We start from the raw sequence: 23,296 nt of genomic DNA, 5'->3' as shown, positions 1-23,296 counted from the left end.
AAATTAAAAGTATAGCAATCATACTCGCAAATAAATTATAGTTTTCAAAAAACATATTAATATATCATTTTTTAACAAATCATGTTTTGTTGTTGCATTTAGATCTGTAGATCTGTTGCGTGTAGATCTGTCTGTGGAAAGGGTTATACATGGAACTCAAAAAGATTCCACCTGAAACCAAAAAAGGTTCTTCATAGGGTTCTCTTATGAGGACAGCCGATGCTCCGAGGTGACAGTGTGGCCATGGGGGAGGTCCTATGTATACCTGTGTGTAGATGCTGCTCGTGTTTGCCTGTATTGGACTTGTTCACAGGGAAATCTCAGAAACCCAGACCATAAGCAAAATGCCGGAAGATTGGTGCATTGCGGGAAGCAATCCGTCCGTCTAGAGAGACTACTCATGGGCAGGCTGGTCAGAGCTTGGTTGACCCCATCTGTGGACATTTTCAGTTTTTTCTTTGTTTATTCGTAAAAACACCTGATTTTGGCCAGGAAAAACTCCTGATCCCAATATCACTACTGATAGTGAAGTGATTTGTGTCAAGCATGCTAGTGGCCCTGGTTTCATGCCTTTTGGACTGTGGCTGGGAGGAATGCAATACAGTCAGTAGACATTCACACTAATGTTCTGTATCTGTTAAATGGTAACAATCAGCAACACAATCTCCCTAGCACTCTCTCCCATTCAACACCACTACACTTAGTCTAACTGTTGAACTCATTGTTTAATACTGCACTAACTTAAATTATACTTAATGACTGTTATCCATGTCTGGCTGGATAGCTACAGTAGCCTGGAAATCTGCCCACAAACCCGTCAGACTCGACACAGTCAGACCCTTAAATAAGTACAGTATGCTTGTTCAGGATCCTCAGCATTTCACTCCATCACTGCAAAATCTGAATGTGTTAAATAGTGATTACACAGAACATTACAGATATCCACTAATTGAGGTTCTTAGAAAGAAAACAGATGGATTGATCCATCTAAGGAAGCCTGCCTGTCACAACCAATGCAAAGCAAACACATGAGCTCCAAATGGAAGTTGAACACAAACAACCACACAAATGCGATGCAATAGTCAATTTAGAAGGCAAATTTTCTGGCTTTAAGATTGTCAAGCCTGCAAATGAACTTGACAGATCTTTTTATATCACATTTTTTCACTAGGGCAAATCAAGTCTGACATTTTAATTTGGAAATTACAAACTTTAGAAGCCTTTTTAAACCTTGGATACACTACAAGATTGCATTTCCTGCTGAGCAGGAACATTCTCAGCAACTAAAGAGTGATCAAATTAAAATCCTCCAACTGTACCCTGCTTTATGTATGGTCAGTCTGCTGTGAAGCTCTTTAAAATCATACTCATTACAGGAGGACTTTCTCTCTCTGGATATCAACCTCTGAAACATCGTGATTATGTAGCATCAAAGGTCTATTTGAGAGAATAGCTTCTGTATGCATGCTGATTGTTTTTACCCTAAAACTCACAGTGCTGTAAACATGATTAATGTTTAACATGTTGGTTGGCTAGTTTCTCTTTAGAAGAGAAAGAGGAAGAGAGCCTTGGGATCAGTGGAGCTGAATATGCTGTCAACGTTTCGAAAGCCATCTGAATATTTATTGGCTGATTTTATTGTATGGAAGTGTGTGTGTGCCGAAACATTCCAATAACAAGGGTAATAAAACAATGACTTCATATTTAATATGTAGTGCTGAGAGGAAAAACATCAACAAGAGAAAGGCGCAGTTGGATGACAGAGTTGCAGTCCCATAAACTGAACACTCACACACGCACACGCACAGGGCCTTGAGCATAGCTAATATACATTTTCTCCAGGGATGCTGAAAGGCAAGTGTTCCACTAAACAAGCCATTTCACAACTCCATGACCCTGCAGAGAAATTAGGTTATTCACTTGATCTCATCTGCCCAGCTTTTTTCCCACTTGATCTCATCTGCCCAGCTTTTTTCCCACTTGGTCTCATCTGCCCAGCTTTTTTCTCATTTGGTCTCATCTGCAAAACTATTTTAACACTAGAACTGTCATAGGCCAAAAAACAATGCCCTGCTCCTTCTCTGACTTTTCCATTGCTCATTTGTCAGAATTTTGAAATCACAAACAGAAAAGTATTTAGAGCCTTTGTACCTGTTTTTTTCACACCTATTCCCAACTTAACCCACCAAGACAATGTGCTGTAGGATGTTGGTACCCAGACAGGCGCAAATGCGTCTCTCTCTCTCTCCTCACTGAATGAATGACAAATGGATGAATGGTGCACGTTGTGCACGTTACTTCACAATCGTATTTAAATTAGGCCTACCTGAATGATAAGGAGGGTGAAGAGGTTGATTTAATTTAGATCAACAAGAGTGTAATGATGAGTTTGTTATGCTCATTTATCATCATTGGTGCTCATGTTAATAATTTCATCGCATGCATTCTCCTTTACGTTTTACTTTAAGTTGTTACGGGACTGTTTTATTTACTATAATGCTATTACTAATCACATTCATTGTAAGGGAAACAAAAACATATGTTGCAGAATGCCTTTAGAACAATGCAAAACATATCCTTGATAAGTTGATGAGCAAGGGGAAACAAATGATAGCCATAGCCAGCTAGCTAACATAGCATCCCTCTTTGTTTGAGCCGGGTGTTTGAGTAGGCTAAACTAGCTAGCTGCATTCACTAGCTAAGTAATTGAAAATGAAAGTGGAAAAAATACAACAAGATATATAGCTAGCTCTCTCTTTCTTTCTTTCTCTCTCTCTTGCTTCTCCTTCATTTTTTAACAAATTAATTTGTTCAAAACTGTTAAACTATTGTCTTTCTCTATCTTTGAGTCAACTACTCACCACATGTTATGCACTGCTAGCTAGCTGTAGCTTATGCTTTCAGTACTACAAAATATAAATTCTCTGATACTTTGATTGGGTGGACAACATGCCAGTTCATGCTACAAGAGCTCTGATAGGTTGGAGGACGCCCTCCGGAAGTTGTCATAATTAATGTGTACGTCTATGGAATAGACGTACACATAATTTATGAAACCATTGTGATGTTTGACAGGATTGGATGTTGCATGCAATTTCAATTGCATTTGAATTGCTTTGTGTATCAGCAAATTTTCTAAAGATGATGTCACTTGCAACTCGGATCTGCAACAGAAATTGCGACCAAATTGCTTCTTGTGACACAGGCTTAAGTCTCTTCATATGGCTTCCTGGACAGTCTTTAACTGTGGTATAATACATTGAACATGTCCGGCATAGCTTGTGACCTGAGAGGGTTTAATACACCATCAAGGCCTGCAGGGTTACTGTAGTGTGTCTGGTCTGTTGAGAGGTGGTCTGCACCTCGTTCAGTGGCCCCTGATCTGTGATGTCAGAGTTGATCAGATAGTCGACCATATAACCACCACCACCGTATGTCTCCCTGTCTGTCTGCTTCAACACATAGCTCACAGCTAGCAGCAGGCCCACTGTCTACACACCGTAATAACCAGCCATATGAAATAAACACCGGACTGTGTCCCAAATGGCACCCTATTAACTATGTAGTTCACTACTTTGACCAAAAGTAGTGCAAGTAGTGGACTACATAGGGAATAGGGTGCCATTTGGGATGCAGGCCAGCACTTGAGACATGCCAGAGGTTAAGACCTTCTGCAGAATGAACCCTCTCCACTCAGGAGGAGAAATAAAACAGAAATATGAAATGGCCTCTTTTTCCTCCTCATTTTGCCAGACGTCATGTGAGGTACAAATACAAAGGGGAAATAATTGTGTTATAATACAGGCTGAATAGATAAACCAACCAGCCTCCTTACTGAACTAGGGAATCAAAGCCCTTTTAACACTCGAACCGCTGGGCCTCGAGGGACCCCCCCTTCAGACTAATGAGCAATCATTCTGACTGCACAGACTGGTCTCATAGACTAGACGTAACATAGTAAAAGTAAATCCAGGACACTCAAATTATTATGATAAGTTACTTTTGGTTACATAAGATAGAAGGTTACTTAATTAACCTTTTACTGCAGTGGGCTAAATCAGGGTCACACAGAGTGATTCTTGGTAGTCTTAAACAAAACTACTTTGAAACAAAAGTATACTACCTCATATATTGGTTATGAGCTCAAAAAAAGAAGACACCTGTACCTTGTCAGATATAGAGTTGAAATGTATTTGCATCCCTATATTACACTTTATATACATCACAGAATACTAAAATATAACAAAACTGTTTGACATAAAAACAAATAACATCTTTAATTAATTATGAAATTATGAAAAATAGGAATAATATTCCACCCATGAGGCCAAAGTGGAGCTTTTGGTCATTGACTGCAGGAAAGGGCTACGGCAATAACAAATGGAGGGTGGTTGGCCAGGCTGGATGGGTGGGTCTACTATAGGTAGCATGTTTGAGTCTCATCACGGATAACTTCAGCATTTTAGCGAATTAGAACTTTGCAACTACTTACTACTTTTAGATGCATTGCAACTAAACTCAGCAAAAAAAGAAACGTCCTTTCACTATCAACTGTGTTTATTTTCAGCAAACTTAACATGTGTAAATATTTGTTTGAACATAACAAGATTCAACAACTGAGACATAAACTGAACAAGTTCCACAGACATGTGACTAACAGAAATTGAATAATGTGTCCCTGAACAAAGGCGGGGTCAAAATCAAAATGTTACCCCACTCTTCCACCAAAGCACCTGAAAGTTCCAGGGCATTTCTGGGGTGAATGGCCCGAGCCCTAGCCCTCACCCTCCGATCCAACAGGTCCCAGACATGCTCAATGGGATTGAGATCCGGGCTCTTTGCTGGCCATGGCAGAACACTGACATTCCTGTCTTGCAGGAAATCATGCACAGAACGAGCAATATGGCTGGTGGCAATGTCATGCTGGAGGGTCATGTCAGGATGAGCCTGCAGGAAGGGTACCACATGAGGGAGGAGGATGTCTTCCATGTAACGCACAGCGTTGAGAATGCCTGCAATGACAACAAACTCAGTCCGATGATGCTGTGACACACTGCCCCAGACCATGACGGATCCTCCACCTCCAAATCGATCCTGCTCCAGAGTAAAGGTCTCGGTGTAACGCTCATTCCTTCGATGATAAATGCGAATCCGACCATCACCCCTGGTGAGACAAAACCGCTACTCGTCAATGAAGAGCACTTTTTGCCAGTCGTGTCTGGTCCAGCGACGGTGGGTTTGTGCCCATAGGCTGCGTTGTTGCCAGGTGATGTCTAGTGAAAACCTGCCTTACCAGACTCTCTCAGACTATTACGGACAGTCTGAGCACTGATGGAGGGATTGTGCGTTCCTGGTGTATCTCAGGCAGTTGTTGCCATCTTGTACCTGTCTCGCAGGTGTGATGTTCGGATGTACCGATCCTGTGCAGGTGTTGTTACAAGTGGTCTGCCACTGCGAGGACGATCAGCTGTCCATCCTGTCTCCCTGAAGCGCTGTCTTAGGGGTCTCATAGTACGGACAATGTAATTTATTGCCCTGGCCACATCTGCAGTCCTCATGTCTCCATGCAGTATGCCTAAGGAACGTTCACGCAGATGAGCAGGGACCCTGGGCATTTTTCTTTTGGTGTTTTTCAGAGTCAGTAGAAAGGCCTCTTTAGTGTCCTAAGTTTTCATAACTGTGACCTTAATTGCCTACCGTCTGTAAGTTGTTAGTGTCTTAACCTCTCTGGCGCATGTGGGACGAACTCGTCCCACCTACGTAACAGCCACTGAAATCCAGTGGCGCAATTTTTGAATCGTTAGAAATACTATTACTTCAATTTCTCAAACATATGACTATTTTACAGCTATTTAAAGACAAGAATCTCGTTAATCTAACCCCACTGTCCGATTTCAAAAAGGCTTTACAACGAAAGCAAAACATTAGATTATGTCAGCAGAGTGCCCAGCCAGAAATAATCAGACACCCATTTTTCAAGCTAGCATATAATGTCACATAAACCCAAACCACAGCTAAATGCAGCACTAACCTTTTATGATCTTCATCAGATGACACACCTAGGACATTGTGTTATACAATACATGCATGTCTGTTCAATCAAGTTCATATTTATATCAAAAAACAGCTTTTTACATTAGCATGTGATGTTCAGAAAAAGCATAACCCCCGCAAACTTCCGGGGAATTTACTAACAGTTTGCTAAATTACTCACGATAAACGTTCACAAAAAGCATAACAATTATTTTAAGAATTATAGATACATTACTCCTCTATGCACTCGATATGTCCGATTTTAAAATAGCTTTTCGGATTAAGCACATTTTGCAATAATCTAAGCACATAGCCCGGCATCACAGGGCTAGCTATTTAGACACCCACCCAGGTCAGCCTCCACCAAAATCACATTTCCTATAAGAAAAATGTTCTTACCTTGCTTGTTCTTCGTCAGAATACACTGCCAGGACTTCTACTTCAATAACAAATGTTGGTTTGGTCCCAAATAATCCATCGTTATATCCAAACAGCGACGTTTTGTTCGTGAGTTCTAGACACTATCAGAATGCTACATCACGGTCTTGCGCATGGCGCATTGGCGTGACAAAAAAATTCTAAATATTCCATTACCGTACTTCGAAGCATGTCAACCGCTGTTTAAAACCAATTTTTATGCCATTTATCTCGTAGAAAAGTGATAATATTCCGACCGGGAATATGCATTGAGCCTAAACAGCCGAATAAAATTTCTCCTCAGGAGCGAATCGTGCACGCGCCTCATTCAAAGGTCCTCTGAGCCGCCACTTACCAAAGGCGATAATGTGTTTCAGCCTGAGGCTGCCTCGTCAACCTTCAGGTATTTCCCGGGTTCTGAGAGCCTATCGGAGCCCTGGGAATTGTCACGTTACAGGGTACTTCCTGCTTGAAACCTTGTCAGGTTTTTGCCTGCCATAGGAGTTCTGTTATACTCACAGACACCATTCAAACAGTTTTAGAAAATTCAGAGTGTTTTCTATCCAAACCTGAACAATAATAAGCATATTCTAGCTTCTGAGTTGGTGTAGGAGGCAGTTAAAAATGGGCACATATTTTTTCCAAAATTCTCAATACTGCCCCCTATCCCAAACAGGTTTTAACGACCGTTCCACAGGTACATGTTCATTCATTGTTTATGGTTCATTGAACAAGCATGGGAAACAGTGTTTAAACCCTTTACAATGAAGATCTGCGAAGTTATTTGGATTTTTTATGAATTATCTTTGAAAGACAGGGTCCTGAAGAAGGGCAGGTTTTATTTGTTGCTGAATTTACTTAGCATTTTAGCTAAGCTTTCCCCTAACCCTAACCTTAACCCTTTTAGCTAACCCTTCCAATAACCCTAACCCTTTAACCTAACTCCTAACCTTAACCCTAATCTTAGCCCGAGGGCTTAGGGTCAGGGGCTAATGTTAGCCATCTAGCTAATGTTAGCCACAATAAATTGGAATTCGTAACATATACGTTTGCAAATTTGTAACATATTGTACATTTCTCAATTTTGTAACATCTTGTACGGATTGCAATTCATAACATATTGTATGAATTGCAATTTGTAACATATCATATGGATTGTAATTCATAACAAAATGGATGATGGACACATACCATACGAAATGTAACATATCATACCAAATGGAGTATCTCAGATTTACGTGCAGAATAATACGAAATGCTCTTAGACAACGTTGTACTGAAACTTTCTAACACTGTAATTAATAAATGTCATATATGCTGTCACAAAAATAATCATTTGGTTGTGTTTATGAAGGTCTTAGGTAACATTAAAATACTATATTTAAGCAATAAGGCCTGAAAAGGTGTCTTATTGGGCAGCCTACCACGACGGTAACCTCCAAGCCCCTCTGTAACTCGGCTCGTAGCAGCGCCATCAACTCGGTTTCCCGGGAACCCCTCTTACCTCCTCCGGAGCGCTACGATAGAGATTCCAGAACCTGCCGGGCCTTTCTCTCCCAGTGCTCCCTCGTTTTCGAGCTGCAGTCTTCTTTGTTCCCCTCGGACTGCTCAAAGATAGTGTACATTATTGCGCTGGGTCCGGGAGGGCACTCGCCTGGGCCACAGCGGTGTGGAAGCAACAATCCGCCATCTGTCTCAGTCTGGAGATATTCGTGGCAGAGGTGAGAAAGGTTTGAGGCTCCGATGTCCGGGAGATAGGCTTCCCAGAAGTTACTCCAGCTTCAGCAGGACTCCCTAAGTGTGGCAGACTGTGCAGACTAGTGCGGAGTTCTGCACTCTAGCAGCGGAGGGTACTTGGAACCCGGAAGCACTGTTCGACCCATTCCTGCACGGATTATCTGAGGAGGTAAAGGATGAGCTGGCAGCCTGAGAACTTACCGACGGATCTCGACTCACTCATCGCTTTAACCATGCAGATCAATGGTCGCCTACGGGAACGAAGGAGGGAGAAGAGGTCCGATTGCGGTCCCAATCTCTCACTCAGGGATCCCACCTTGCAGCTGATGAACTCCGGAAGTCCCCAGCGTCTACGTCCCCAAGAGGATCCGCGCTTACCCGAGTCCCTCCAAGAGCCTCCGGACAGATGCCGATTCACCTCTTCCCGAGCCGATGCAGCTCGGCAGGGCTCGTCTGTCTCCAGCCGAACGTGTATGCAGACTTGAGACCCAGAGTTGTCTGTATTGCGGTACTGCCGGTCATTTTGTGTCTACCTGTCCCTTCAAGAGACCTAGCTCATTCGTTGGAGTGAGTACACTGGTGGGTATTAAAGATAAGTGTTCTTCTCCCCTTACTCGTCCCCCTCTCCATGCTACCCTGCTGTGGGGCGACCAGTCCAAGTCTCTCCATTGGGATTCTCTTGGCTCCAGCTACACAATCCCTCCATTGACTGGGCTACTGGTGCCATCGTGGGCTGGAGCCGTCCTGCCACACTCATTGCCTGAAGTCAGCTCTGCCTGCCCCAGGACGTCTTCCTGGGGGCTTGGAAATTGCCCCGGACCTCTCTGCCAGCTCCGCAGAGTACCAGGACATCTGGGAGGGGTTCAGTATGTCTGACTGCCCCTTGACTTCTGTTTCTAGGCTCATCCTTCCCCCCGTGTCATTGATGGCCAGCCAGCGTACACGGTGCGATGCCTGCTGAGGGTTCGACCATGGGGCAGGGGTTTCCTGTACCTGGTTGACTGGGAGGGTTATGGCCCGGAGGAGAGGTGCAGGGTTCCCGCTAAAGACACCTTGGACTCGGCCTTCATCGCTGGCTTTCACCGCCGGCACCCCAGTCAACCAGTTATCCGCCCAGGTGGAATGCCAGGTGGCGTCCCTAGAGAGGGGGTACTGTCACGCCCAGATCTGTTTCACCTGTCCTGGTCTCCACCACCTCTAGGTGTCGCCCTTCTTCGCCACTTATCCTCTGGGTATTTATACCTGTGTTTTCTGTCTGTCTGTGCCAGTTCATCTTGTTTGTCAAGCTTACCAGCGTTTGTTCCTGTCAGCTCCTGTTTTTTCCCAGCCTCGCTTTTTCTCGTCCTCCTGGTTTTTGACCCTTGCCAATCCTGACCCTGTACATGCCTGTCTGACCACTCTGCCTGTCCCTGACCCTGAGCCTGCCTGCCACCCATTTTATAATGGTTTTTATAGAAGGAGGGGCAAAGGTGGAAAACCATAAAAAAATGACATGTCCTCCTAAAACTGGTTATAACTCCAGTTCTGTTCGTGATATTAAGATTCTAACAACGACAGTGTTATATAGACTTATTTAGGAAGAGTCAAGTACGGAGAGGGGCATGACTTTAAAAATGGCAGAGTAAAACATTTTATTCATGTGCAGTCCAAATGACTGCTTTAGCGGTTCTAGTGTTAATGCAAGAGGGGAGAATATAAAAGTGATTCAGTACTTTCCTGGGAAGATCTAGAGCCGCTGAGCTGAGCCAGGCTGAGCAGAGCGGCTCTGTTTGATATTACAATGTGTGACGTGTGCCTGCTTCCAACGGCTCTCAGCAGTCACCAACAAGTCAAACTTTATGTGCCACTTGTGCGTGAGATGGAAGGAGTCAGGAAAACAAGTGAATTCTGTATATAATCTAAATGATAAAGAATAACAGAGGAGTAGAAGAGAGGAAAACAGACAGCCTTTGTTGAGAGAGATTGAGGAAGTACAAACACTAGCATGTGCTATTATTAATATTATTATCAGCTAGCTTTCACAGAGACTCACTAACAGTCACACAGCTTGTCCCTTCTTTAACTTTGACACTCTGACTGACTGCCACAGCAACAGTAGCTGAGAGAGACTAGGAATAGCAGATGACATGGTAACTAGCTGTTGTCAATGGCTTGTCAAAACTCATCCATACCGTCTCTATGCATTGTGCTCCCTGACCCCGCTATCGAGCCCGACACTCTGCTAAATCTAGATAATATATTTTTTTTATGCCAAAGCAAGATGGGGATGATGATGCAACATGTCTGATGATTCGCAAATACAGTTAATATAGTGAATATAGTGAAGATGGATGACATGCATATGTGTCTAATTCCTGTCCTCTAGAGCCACCGTGTCTGCAGGATTTTCGCTCTTCCTTTGCACTTGACTGATCAATTAAGAGAGAGGGATGAAAGAGGGAGAGTAGGGGGATGAATGAGCAAGACACGGTGCCTTCGGAAAGTATTCAAACCCCTTGACTTTTTCCACATTTGTTACATTAGACTTATTCAGAAATGGATTAAATACATGTTTTTCCTCAGCAATCTACACACAACACCCCATAATGACGAAGCAAAAACAGTTTATTTATTTTTTTAGCATTTTTTTTTTTTTTTTAACTGAAAAACCTTATTTAAATAAGTATTCAGACCCTTTGCTATGAGACTCAAAATTGAGCTCAGGTGCATCCTGTTTCCATTGATCATCCTTGATTTGAGTCCACCTGTGGTAAATTCAATTGATTGGACATGATTTGGAAAGGCACACGCCTGTCTATATCAGGTCCCACAGTTGACAGTGCATGTGAGAAGTCATGAAGTCATGAAGTTGAAGAAATTATGCATAGAGCTCCGAGACAGGATTGTGTCAAGGCACAGATCTGGGTAAGGGCCTTGGTCAGGGAGGTGACCAAGAATCTGATGGTCACTCTGACAGAGCTCTAGAGTTCCTCTGTGGAGATTGGAGAAACTTCCAGAAGGACAACCATCTCTTCAGCACTCCACCAATCAGGCATTTATGGTAGAGTGGCCAGACGGAAGTCACTCCTCAGTAAAAGGCACATGACAGCCCGTTTGGAGTTTGCCAAAAGGCACCTAAAGACTCTCAGACTATGAGAAACAAGATTCACTGTTCTAATGAAACCAAGATTGAACTCTTTGGCCTGAATGCCAAGCGTCATGTCTGGAGGAAACCATCCCTACGGTGACGCATGGTGCTGGCAGCATCATGCTGTGGGGATGTTTTTCAGCAGCAGGGACAGGGAGACTTGTCAGGATCAAGAAGAAGAAGAATGGAGCAATATTCAGAGAGATCCTTGAGCAAATCAAATTTTATTGGTCACATACACATGGTTAGCAGATGTTAATGCAAGTGTAGTGAAATGCTTGTGCTTTTAGTTCCAACAGTGCAGTAATATCTATCAAATAATCTCACAATTCCCAACAAGTACCTAATACACACAAATCTAACAAGTAATCTAACAATACCCCAACAACTACCTAATACACACAAATCTAAATGGGTTATTGAGAAGATGTACATATAAACATATGGAGCGATGGCCGAGCGGCATAGACAAGGTGCAGTATATGGTATAAAATACAGTATATACTGTACGTGATATGAGTAATGTAAGATATTTAAACATTATTAAAGTGCCATTATTTAAACTGGCATTGTTTAAAGTGACTAGTGAACCATTTATTAAAGTGTCCAGTGATTGGGTCTCAATACAGTATATACATGTGATATGAGTAATGTAAGATATGTAGACATTATTAACATGACATTATTTAATGTGACAGGAAGTTCCGTGTGGCTCAGTTGGTAGAGCATGGTGTTTGCAACACCAGGGTTGTGGGTTCAATTTTTTTTTAATGAAATGTATGCATTCACTACTGTAAGTTGCTCTGGATAAGAGTGTCTGCTAAATGACTAAAATGTAAATCCATTTATTAAAAGTGTCCAGTGATCTTGTCTCAATGTGGGCAGCAGCCTTTCTGAGTTAGTGATTGCTGTTTAGCAGTCTGATAGCCTTGAGATAGAAGCTGTTTCTCAATCTCTCGGTCCCAGTTTTGATGCACATGTACTGACCTTGCCTTCTGGATAATAGCTGGGTGAACAGGCAGTGGCTCGGGTGGTTATTGTCCTTCATGATCTTGTTGGCCTTCCTGTGACATCGGGTGCTGTAGGTGTCCTGGAAGGCAGGTAGTTTGCCCCCGGTGATGCGTTGTGTGGACCGCACCACCCTCTGGAGAGCCTTGCAGTTGAGGGCGGTGCAGTTGCCGTACCAGGCTGTGATACAGGATGCTCTCAATTGTACATCTGTAAAAGTTTGTCAGGGTTTTGAGTGACAAGCCAAATTTCATCAGCCTTCTGAGGTTGAAGAGGCGTTGTTGCACCTTCTTCACCACACTGTCTGTGTGGGTGGACCACGTCAGTTTGTCTGTGATATGTACGCCCAGGAACTTAAAACTTTCCACCTTCTCTACTGCTGACCCTTCGATGTGGATAGGTGGGTGCTGCCTTTTCTGTTTCCTGAAGTCCATGATCATCTCCTTTGTTTTGTTGACGTTGAGTGAGAGGTTGTTTTCCTGACACCACACTCCAGGTACCCTCACCTCCTCCCTGTAGGCTGTCTCATCAATGTTGGTGATCAAGCCCACTACTGTTATGTCGTCTGCAAACTTGATGATTGAGTTGGAGGCGTTTATGGCCACGCAGTCGTGGGTGAACAAGGAGTACAGAAGAGGGCTGAGCACACACCCTTGTGGGGCCCCAGTGTTGAGGGTCAGTGAAGTGGAGATGTTGTTTCCTACCTTCACCACCTGGGGGCGGCTCATCAGAAAGTCCAGGACCCAGTTGCACAGGTAGGGGTTGAGACCCAGGGCCTCCAGCTTGATGATGAGCTTGGAGGGTACTATTATGTTGAAGGCTGAGCTGTAGTCAATGAACAGTATTCTTACATAGATATTCTTTGTGTCCAGATGGGATAGGGCAGTGTGCAGTGCAATGGCGATTGCGTCATCTGCGGACCTGTTGGGACGGTATACAAACTGAAGTGGGTCTAGGGTGGCCGGTAAGGTGGTGGTGATATGATCCTTGACTAGACTCTCAAAGTACTTCATGATGACAGAAGTGAGTGCTACGGGGTGGTAGTCATTTAGTTCAGTTATGTTTGCCTTCTTGGGTACAGGAACAATGGTAGCCATCTTGAAGCAAATGGGGACAACAGACTGGGATAGGGAGCCATTAAATATGTTAGAAAAACATACCAGCCAGCTGGTCTGAGGACGTGGCTTGGGATGCCGTCTGGGCCAGCAGCCTTGCGTGGGTTAACATGTTTAAATATTTTGCTCACGTCAGCCACTGAGAAGGGGGGGGGGGGGCTCAGTCTTTGTTAGCGAGCTGCGACGGTGGCACTGTATTGTGCTCAAAGCGGGCAAAAAAGAAGGTGTTTAGTTTTGTCTGGAAGCGTGACGTCGGTATCCGTGATGTGGCTGATTTTGTTTTTGTAGTCAGTGATTTCCTGTAGATCATGCCACATACGTCTCGTGTTTGAGCTGTTGAATTGCGACTCCACCTGGTCCCTGTACCTGCATTTCGCTTGTTTGATTGCCTTGCGGAGGGAATAACTACGCTGTTTATATTCAGTCATATCACCAGACCTCTTTCCATGGTTAAATGCGGTGGATTGCGCTTTCAGTTTTTTGTGAATGCCGCCATCCATCCACGGTTTCTGCTTAGGGTAGGTTTTAATAGTCAGAGTGGTTAGGACATCTCCGATGCACTTATTTATAAACGCACTCACCGAGTCAGCGTATCGATCAATGTCATTCTCTGAGGCTGACTGGAACATATTCCAGTCCGCGTGATCAAAACAATCCTGAAGCGTGGCTTCCGATTGGTCGGACCAGCGTTGAATGGTTCTCATCGCCGGTACATCCATTTTCTGCCTATAAGCCGTGACGAGCTAGATGGCATCGTGGTCGGATTTGCCGAATGGAGGGCTGGGGAGGGCTTTGTATGCATCGCGGAAATTAGAGTAGCAGTGGTCGAGAGTATTAGCCCTACGTGTCGTGCATTCAATATGCTGATAACATTTTGGTAACAGTGATCTCAAATTTGCTTTGTTAAAATCCACAGATACAATAAATGCAGCCTCCGGGTATATAGTTTCCAGTTTACATACAGTCGAGTGAAGTTCCTTGAGGGCCGTCTTGGTGTTCGCTAGAGGGGGGATGTACACAGATGTGACTATAACTGACAATAATTATCTTGGAAGGTATTATGGCCAGCATTTGATTCTAAGGAATTCTAGGTCGGGTGAGCAGAAGGACTTGAGTTCCTGTGTGTTGTTATGATTGCACCATGAGTTGTTTGTTATGCGGAGCGACACAGGGGAACGCAAGAGCAGACTCAGATGAGGAAACAGCGATGAATTAACCAAAATATTTATTGTTACACAGAGAGATATGGAGTGCACATCCGGGGAAGCTCGGATGAGTTGCAGAAAAAACAGATGTGGAGACTGAGGTTGGAGTTGGCTGAGTAGAACAAGGTAAACAGATCCTGAGGGGAATCCAAGGTAGTGGTGGTCAGTAAAATGCAGAGCATGGTAGTTGGGTTGAGCGGTAATGAGCAGAGATTACGATCTGGTAGAGTAGAAGTGGCAGGACTGAGTATTTGTAGAGGTCTTGATTATGGAACGAGTTGCAGCTGGTAGGGATCTGCTCTGACTCCAGCACACCTGTCTCTAACCACACAATCACACAGAGAGGGAAAGGGAGAGACAGAGAGTATACAGGGGGAGTAACTGCAGGTCAAGAAGGCACCTGATGAACACCAGAGGGTGTAGCATGAGTAGATGTGACATTGTTAATCATAAAGCATACACCCCCGCCCTTCCTCTTCCCAGATAGGTGTTTATCTCTGTTGGCGCGATGCATGGAGAAGCCCGGTGGCTGGACCGATTCCGACAACAACCTTGTTGTCAAGAAACTAGACATTGGCGAGTAGTATACTTGGGAGCGGTGAGCGATGTGCCCGTTTACGAAGCCTGACAAGAAGACCGCTCCGTCTGCCCCTTTTGCGTCGCCGTTGTTTTCGGTCAGCTGCTGGGATTAGCTCCATTGTGCTGGGTGATGGTCTGAAGAGAGGATCTGCCTCGGGAAAGTCGTATTCCTGGTCTTAATGTTGGTTTTTTGACGTTGCTCTCATATCCAATAGTTCTTCCAGGTTGTATGTAATAAGACTTAATATTTCCTGGAGTAACAATGTAAGAAATAATACATAGAAAACAAAATACTACATAGTTTCCTAAGACCATTTCTGTCGGCACCATGTTGTGTCAATGAAACCTTGCTCCAGAGTGCTCAGGACCTCATACTGGGGCGAAGGTTCACCTTCCAACACACAGCCAAGACAATGCAGGAGTGGATTCAGGACAAGTCTCTGAATGTCCTTGAGTGGCACAGCCAGAGCCTGACTTTAACCCGATCGAACATCTCTGGAGAGACCTAAAAATAGCTGTGCAGCCACGCTCCCATCCAACCTGACAGAGCTTGAGAGGATCTGCAGAGAAGAATGAGAGAAACAGGTGTGCCAAGCTTGTAGCGTCATACCCAAAAAGACTCGAGGCTGTAATCGCTGCCAAAGTTGCTTCACCAAAGTACTGAGTAAAGGGTCTGAATACTTATGTACATTTGAAACATTTCTAAAAACCTGTTTTTTCCTTGTCATTATGGGGTATCGTGTGTAGATAGATTTTTTTAAATATGGAAAAAGTGAAGGGGTCTGAATTCTTTCCGAAGGCACTGTACATATAGACCAGAGAAGAGGGAGATGCAGTGCGAGAAAGAATGATTGTGGGAATAGAGGGACATGAGAGAGAGATCCCTGTGCCCTGTGAGTGACTCACATAGTTTCTCCATAAGGCATCACTCCTTCCTCCAACTCTACCCTCCCTCTCCATAGGTGAGGGGACGTACAACCCGCCACCACCTACAGGGTAGAGTATCGTGTGTGTGCGGGTTTATATGAATGTGTGTGTGAGCATGCAACCATTTACTGCAGAACAACAAAGGTGGTGTACATAATTGCAGCTATAGCGATAGAATTACAGCCTTACTGTGCCACGGTAATCACACAGGACAGTGTGTGTGATATTTATGAGTGCGGCACAGTGGCATGTAATGACAGTGACAGAACAAACAGGGTCACGTAGCTGATTTCCAAACCTTTCTCTGTCTCAATCAGTCATTTTATAGAAGAGTAGGAAGACACATTCCTTTTGAGTATCTACCATAATATAGGAGTTTCTCATGGCATCAGTTCGTGTCCAGGGTAGACTGGACACAAACTGAGCTCTGAAGTCACCCATTATTACTGCTCATGTGCAAACGTTTTCAGCAAAATTGTTTATAAGATTTTGATCTACTGATATGATGGCAATTCTATACCAATCACTCCCATTCACAACTTCATTGCCATGCATGTTTGTTATTCCAATACAGTTTACAGAACCAAAGTCATTACTGTAGTTGTTGGGCTATATTGGTAAAGGAAACAACGAACAAATTAACTTAATAGATTTACAACTCCCCATAGATAGGCACATAGTGAACAGTGAGAGATGGGAATCCCAAAAGGTGGAACATTAATTTATTTTAATTTGAAAGTGTTGAACACAATAAATAACTAAATAACCATTCAACTTGCTAATGCTCCGGGACAGGGCCGATGTGGAGGGAAATGATGTTCCCTTTAATCTAAATGAAGTGTTTTTATCTATTTGTTTATAACATAATGTTCCTAGGAGGACACTTTGTCCCTGAAGAGATACGTTGGTGCATTTAAAATATTTTTAACTCGCTATAGTCGTATATGGCACCAATTAAGGACATCATTAATTCAGTGGAGTGTTGTGCTTGCAGGGAAATGTGAAAGATAAAATATATAACAAACGAACATCTGGAATTACAGGGTGTATAGAATAGACAGTATATACAGTATAGAGATTATATACATTATAGAGAGCAGGGGCGCAACTTTCACTGTGGATGGGGGGCCAAGACTCCCTTCACAAATTCTGAAATTGTACTTTTGTCCCCACCCGTTTTATCATTGGACAGTGATACAAAAGCGGCATCGTTGTGCTTTAGGACCATGCGGACGCCTCAGAGCGGTTGGGTAGGCTGTTTGGCAGTTTAATCCGGCTGGATTTAGGACCACGCGGACACCACAGAGAGTGCGGATAGGCTGTGTGAAGGCAATGCTTCTGGCTTTGCAGGACCGGCACGGGAGAGTTGAACAGAGGCAGCTGCTGTCAGTGTGTACTGTATGTGTTGCGTTCTTTCTCCGAATTGTAAAAGCATGCAGAAACTGGCTACTCTTTAGTTGATTGATGTTGCTTGCAAGGTAACTGCTGTTTAACTTAACAGAAAAAAAGAGTGTTTATTCCCAGTGCTGAGCTAGTAGTGTAACTGACATGTAACGTTCGCTAATGTTTCATCCCCTCTCGACTGATGTGAATGTATTAGCTAGCTAGTAGTAGCTACCACAGCCAGTTCAGCTCTAGCTATCTGTCAGATAGTATTATAATAATAGCCACCTCATATTATCTAAAAGCTGTTATGTGTATGGAAATGTTTTGTAGACCTTGATTTGTCTCATTTCAACAGAAGTAAATGAACTTGACTAGCTGTCGCCAGTTTCTGTGCCATAGGAGAGCGAGCTAGCCAAAACTTGGCTAATGTTAGCTATTGTTTTTGCCTCAATCACACTAGACCTGAATCAAATGTTGAAACCAGCGGCCAAACGATTGAAGACCAATATTCTGATGTTTTTTGACAGTGCAATGTGAGTTTTTATTAGAGTCAGTATAGCAATGTAATGTTATTGATCTGTCAGTTTCCCTAGCTAATTCCGTACTTTTCACGGTGACACGAAATAAACAGCTCTACATGTTTCACTGTCATGGTGCACAGTCAGTACACAACACGATGCTCATCATGTCTTAGCAGAATCAGATGGTGACAGGTGTTCCAGCAGGGTCAGACAGCCAGGGAAGACCAGTCTACGGAGCTCAGGTGAATTTTGCAGTATGTTATAACAATATCAATGAATGGATACAAAGTTCCATCTTTAGGGTAGGCCTAGAGTAGCAACACAACAGCAGTTTAAGCTTAAAGCTACAGTCTGGGATCTGGGAAAAATGGTCATGTCACGGATTGAACCATTGATTCTATTCTTGGATAATATAATATATAAATGAACACCAAGGTAATTCTTTGTAATGCCTCATCTTAGCAGGATCAGATTGTGACAGGGGTCTCAGCAGGGTCAGGCAGCCAGGGAAGACCAGTCTGTGATGGAGCTGAGGTGTGATGGAGCTGAGGTGAATGTTTTATTATATCTGCAGCAAACACTGGACTAGCCAAAAGCTTCAAAGATTTGTACTATTTTAAGACAGTCTGATAAACCTAAAACGTTGATTTCCAAACTGTATCAAGTGTTGATAGAGGCTTTTCCCAAGGACACAATACATGTAAAACAAAAATGTGAGGAAGACCTGGGAGAAGCTATTGATGATGATGAATGGATAAAGATATGTTTGAATGCCCTGTCATGTTCATATTACCTCATTCATAAATTACGGCAGTTTAAAACCATCCATAGAATGAACTATTTGCCAGTGAAACTGAATATCATGCACTCAGAAATGTTATTACTCTGTATAAAAGGGGGACATACTTGCATATGTTATGGTGTTCTGAAGGCTGGCTGAATTCTGGCAAACAGTATGTTATTTTATCTCAGCAAGTCTACAGATTCTCCCTTCTCCCTGTTTTTGATTGCTTGGAAATGCTGATACCGGAGGCTATTATTAGAAGAAATTGTGTAATCTAGCATATAGTGGCAAAAAAATGCATTGCCATTAATTGGAAGGTTGATTATCCTCGCACAATGTCACAATCGATTGCAGAAATGTCAAGTTATTCACTAGATTTGATTTATTACAAGATTAAAGGTATACTGTGCAACTTTCATAAGGTCTGGATGCCTTATATGGAATACTGTACAACAAAAGGAGTCTGTATTGAAAACATGCCCACATCAGGGGAGATACCTATTTAGGCAATCCCTAGATGCTGGGCTGCACAGTCCTGGCCCTGTGGGTCTGCTGTACTGTTGTTACATATGAAACCAATAAGGAATGTTTCACTAAGATCTTAAAGCTGAGTGGGGCAGTGGACCACCAGGGGGCAGGACGGGGCGACCCAGCTATATTGTGTGCAAGTAAAAAGAGCTCTGCAGTACTACTAGGCCAAATGAGATGAATACGTTTAAAGAAAAAAATGGTATCCAATTGGTAGTTGCAGTCTTGTCTCACCGCTGCAACTCCTGTACGGACTCGGGAGAGGCAAAGGTCGCGAGCCACGTGTCCTCCAAAACAAGGCCCCACAAAGCTGCACTGCTTCTTCACACACTGCTTACTTAACCCGGAAGCCAGCCACACCAATGTGTCGGAGGAGACACCGTACAATTGTCAGTGTGCATGCGCCCGGCCACCACAAAAGTCGCTAGAGCGCAATGGGACAAGAACATCCCAGCCGGCCAAACCCTCCCCTAACTCGGATGACGCTGGGACAATTGTGTGCCGACTCATGGGTCTCCCGGTCACGCCCGGCTGCGACACAGCCAAGGATCGAAACCGGATTTGTAGTGACGCCTCTAGCACTGCATCGTCTTAGATTGCTGCTCCACCTGGGAGGCCCGATGAGAGGAATTATATGGAGGATGTGCTATCTCTGTGTGTTAATGTATATGTGTAGGTGTTTACAAACTTTTCCCTTGGGATAAAAAAATATAGAAAAAACTTTTTTGTTGGGAAGGAAATTGCGTTGAGGAGAGAGTCATTATTATTGACTAGACTGGCGGGGGTCAGGTGTCCAGGCAGCTCGGGAATGGCTGGGCAGTCTGGCAGACATTTGCTATAGAGGATCTCTTAATATGGTTGATAGGAATTAGGAAAATGAATGGCAAACTCCACATCCAAGTAAATCTGACCACATTATAAAAGACAAGAATTGTAATTTTGAATTCCGTAAAGTGAGTGTGGAAGAGGTGAAAAAAATGGTTGTCTATCAACAATGACAAGCCACCGGGGTCTGACAACTTGTATGGAAAATTACTGAGGATATTAGCGGACGATATTGCCACTCCTATTTGCCATATTTAAGCCTACTAGAAAGTGTATGCCCTCAGGCCTGGAGGGAAGAAAAAGTAATTTTGTTACCCAAGAATAGTAAAGCCCCCTTTACTGGCTCAAAAAACCGACCAATCAGCCTGTTACCAACCCTTAGTAAACATTTGGAAAAAATGATGTTTAACCAGATGCAATGCTATTTTACTGGAAACAAACTGACAAACGATGTTTGACTCAACACTATACATGTCAGCTACGACAGCAACTGAAATGACTGCAAAGCTTAACAAAGAGCTGCAGTTAGTTTCAGAATGGGTGGCAAGGAACAAGTTAGTCCTAAATAATTTCAAAAATTAAAAGCATTGTATTTGGGACAAATCATTCACTAAACACTAAACCTCAACTAAACCTTGTAATAAATAATGTGGAAATTGAGCAAGTTGACTTGACTAACTTGCTTAGAGTAACCCTGGATTGTAAACTGCCACGGTCAAAACATATCGATACAATAGTAACTAAGATGGGGATAAGTCTGTCCATAATATAGCGCTGCTCTACATTCATAACAGCACTATAAACACAGCAGCTCCTACATGCTCTAGTTTTGTCGCGTGGTCAGGTGCCACAAAGAGGGACTTAGGAAAATTGCAATTGGCTCAGAACAGGGCAGCACAGCTGGCCCTTGGATGTACACAGAGAGCAAACATTAATAATATGTACGTCAATCTCTCGTGGCTCAAAGTGGAGGAGAGATTGACTTCATCACTACTTGTATTTGTGAGAGGTATTGACACATTGAAAACACTAAGCTCTCTGTTTAAACAACTAGCACACAGCTCAGACACCCTTGCATACCCCACAAGACATGCCACCAGAGGTCTCTTCACAGTCCCCAATTCCAGAACAGATTATGGGAGGCGCACAGTACTACATACAGCCATGACTACATGGAACTCTATTACACTGTGGCTCAGTTGGTAGAGCATGGTGTTTGCAACGCCAGCATGGTGTGTGCAACGCCAGGGTTGTGGGTTTGATTCCCACGGGGAGCCAGTTCAATTTTTTTTTTTATAAAATACAAATGTGTGAAATGAAATGTATGCATTCACTACTGTAAGTTGCTCTGGATAAGAGCGCCTGCTAAATGACTAAAATGTAAATGTAGGTAACTGATGCAAGCAGTAGAATCAGATAAAACACACCTCATGTAACAGCAGGACTGTGAAGCAACACATAGGCACAGACACATGCATACATACACATACTATACTGTAACGTCTGCTTCCAACTCACACCCTCAAACACGTAGAACCCCTGAACGCAGCTCACTTTCCAGCTCACGCTCTCAAACACGTAGAACCCCTGAACGCAGCTCACTTTCCAGACCACTTTCCAACTCATGCTCTCAAACACGTAGAACCCCTGAACGCAGCTCACTTTCCAGACCACTTTCCAGCTCACGCTCTCAAACACCTAGAACTCCTGAACGCAGCTCACTCTCCAGATCCCAATCACCTGAATTCTAATCACCTGTTCACATACCTGTATGTCATTATCACACACTATTTAGTTCAGTTCTTTGCACCCCATCACTGTGAAGTATTATTTGTTTTGTGACACGTCTTTCAGAGCGCTGGTTTTCCTGTGATTTACTCCTCTTGTGTATGATAGTTTTTGCCTGCCTCACTAACGATGCCTTTTTGCCTATTCCATGCCTGTACTTTAGCCTATCGGATTTCCTGTTATCTATCTATTGCCTGATCTCCCGGACTACTTTACTAGACTTTTCCCTGCCTGTACTGTTGCCCTTTTGGACCCCCTGTGTGTGACCTTCTGCCTGCCCCTGGACTCAGCTACCAACCTCCTCCTGTGGTCCTTTGCAATAAACACCTGCTGCGCCCTGCGCTTGAAACCAGCTCTCTGTCTCCCCTCGTGTTCATTACATATACACACACGTACACATGGATTTTGTGTTGTAGATATGTGGTAGTGGAGTAGTGGCTTGAGGGCACACACTCATTGTGTTGTGAAATCTGTTATGAATGTATTGTAATGTTTTAAAAATTGAATAACTGCCTTAATTTTGCTGAACCCCAGGAAGAGTAGCTAATGGGGATCCTTAATAAATACAAATACCAAATAAAAAGTTAAAGGGATACTTCGGGATTTTGGCAATGAGGCCCTTTAGCTACTTCCCAGAGTCTTTGAACTTGTGGATATAATTTTTATGTCTCTGTGTCCAGCATGAAGGAATTTAGAGGTAGTTTAGATAAAGGGCCTCATTGGAAAAATCCCAAAGTATCCCTTTAAGCCTTTGTGCTTTTAAAAGAAAGGGTTGTTCATTTGTAAGGCTAGTGGTTAAAGGTGCAACACAATATACATTATTGAATGACCTTTGATCTACTTCACTTAAACAATGATCTCTTACCTAGCTTGATGACTGTGGGCCGATTTGTTACTTTTTCTTGTTCTAAATAGAGACGGCTAGAAGGGCCATGGGTCATATTAGATTGTCTAGAAACACAGGAAACTAGCTTTGTTTGGGGTTGAGTGAGCTGCATGGCTGGATTATGGACCACACAACTGTATCTGCCCAGCTAGGCGATGAGTGTATGTCTGTAGGCTGTGTCTAGGTCATGAGTGTCTGTCTGTAGGCTGTGTCTAGGTGATGAGTGTATGTCTGTAGGCTGTGTCTAGGTCATGAGTGTCTGTCTGTAGGCTGTGTCTAGGTGATGAGTGTCTGTCTGTAGGCTGTGTCTAGGTGATGAGTGTCTGTCTGTAGGCTGTGTCTAGGTGATGAGTGTATGTCTGTAGGCTGTGTCTAGGTGATGAGTGTCTGTCTGTAGGCTGTGTCTAGGTCATGAGTGTCTGTCTGTAGG

General features: G+C 43.4%; 1 protein-coding gene and 1 long non-coding RNA gene across 3 annotated transcripts in view; one reads left to right on the top strand and one right to left on the bottom strand.

Moving 5' to 3' along the window:
- The window catches only part of LOC115169440 (MAM domain-containing glycosylphosphatidylinositol anchor protein 2), a 345,934-nt gene that overhangs the window by 248,875 nt on the left and 73,763 nt on the right, over positions 1–23,296 (bottom strand). The gene's annotated exons all lie outside the window — the stretch shown is intronic.
- On the top strand, positions 17,503–18,176 carry LOC115169547 (uncharacterized). The gene is made up of 2 exons (XR_003870885.1): positions 17,503–17,626; positions 17,995–18,176. It is a non-coding gene; the product is annotated as an uncharacterized LOC115169547 (long non-coding RNA).

The sequence above is a fragment of the Salmo trutta genome, chromosome 1, assembly GCF_901001165.1.
Source record: "Salmo trutta chromosome 1, fSalTru1.1, whole genome shotgun sequence".
Classification (NCBI taxonomy): domain Eukaryota; kingdom Metazoa; phylum Chordata; class Actinopteri; order Salmoniformes; family Salmonidae; genus Salmo; species Salmo trutta.
Note: the sequence above shows the minus strand (reverse complement) of the source record. Positions and strands in the feature narration are given on the sequence as shown.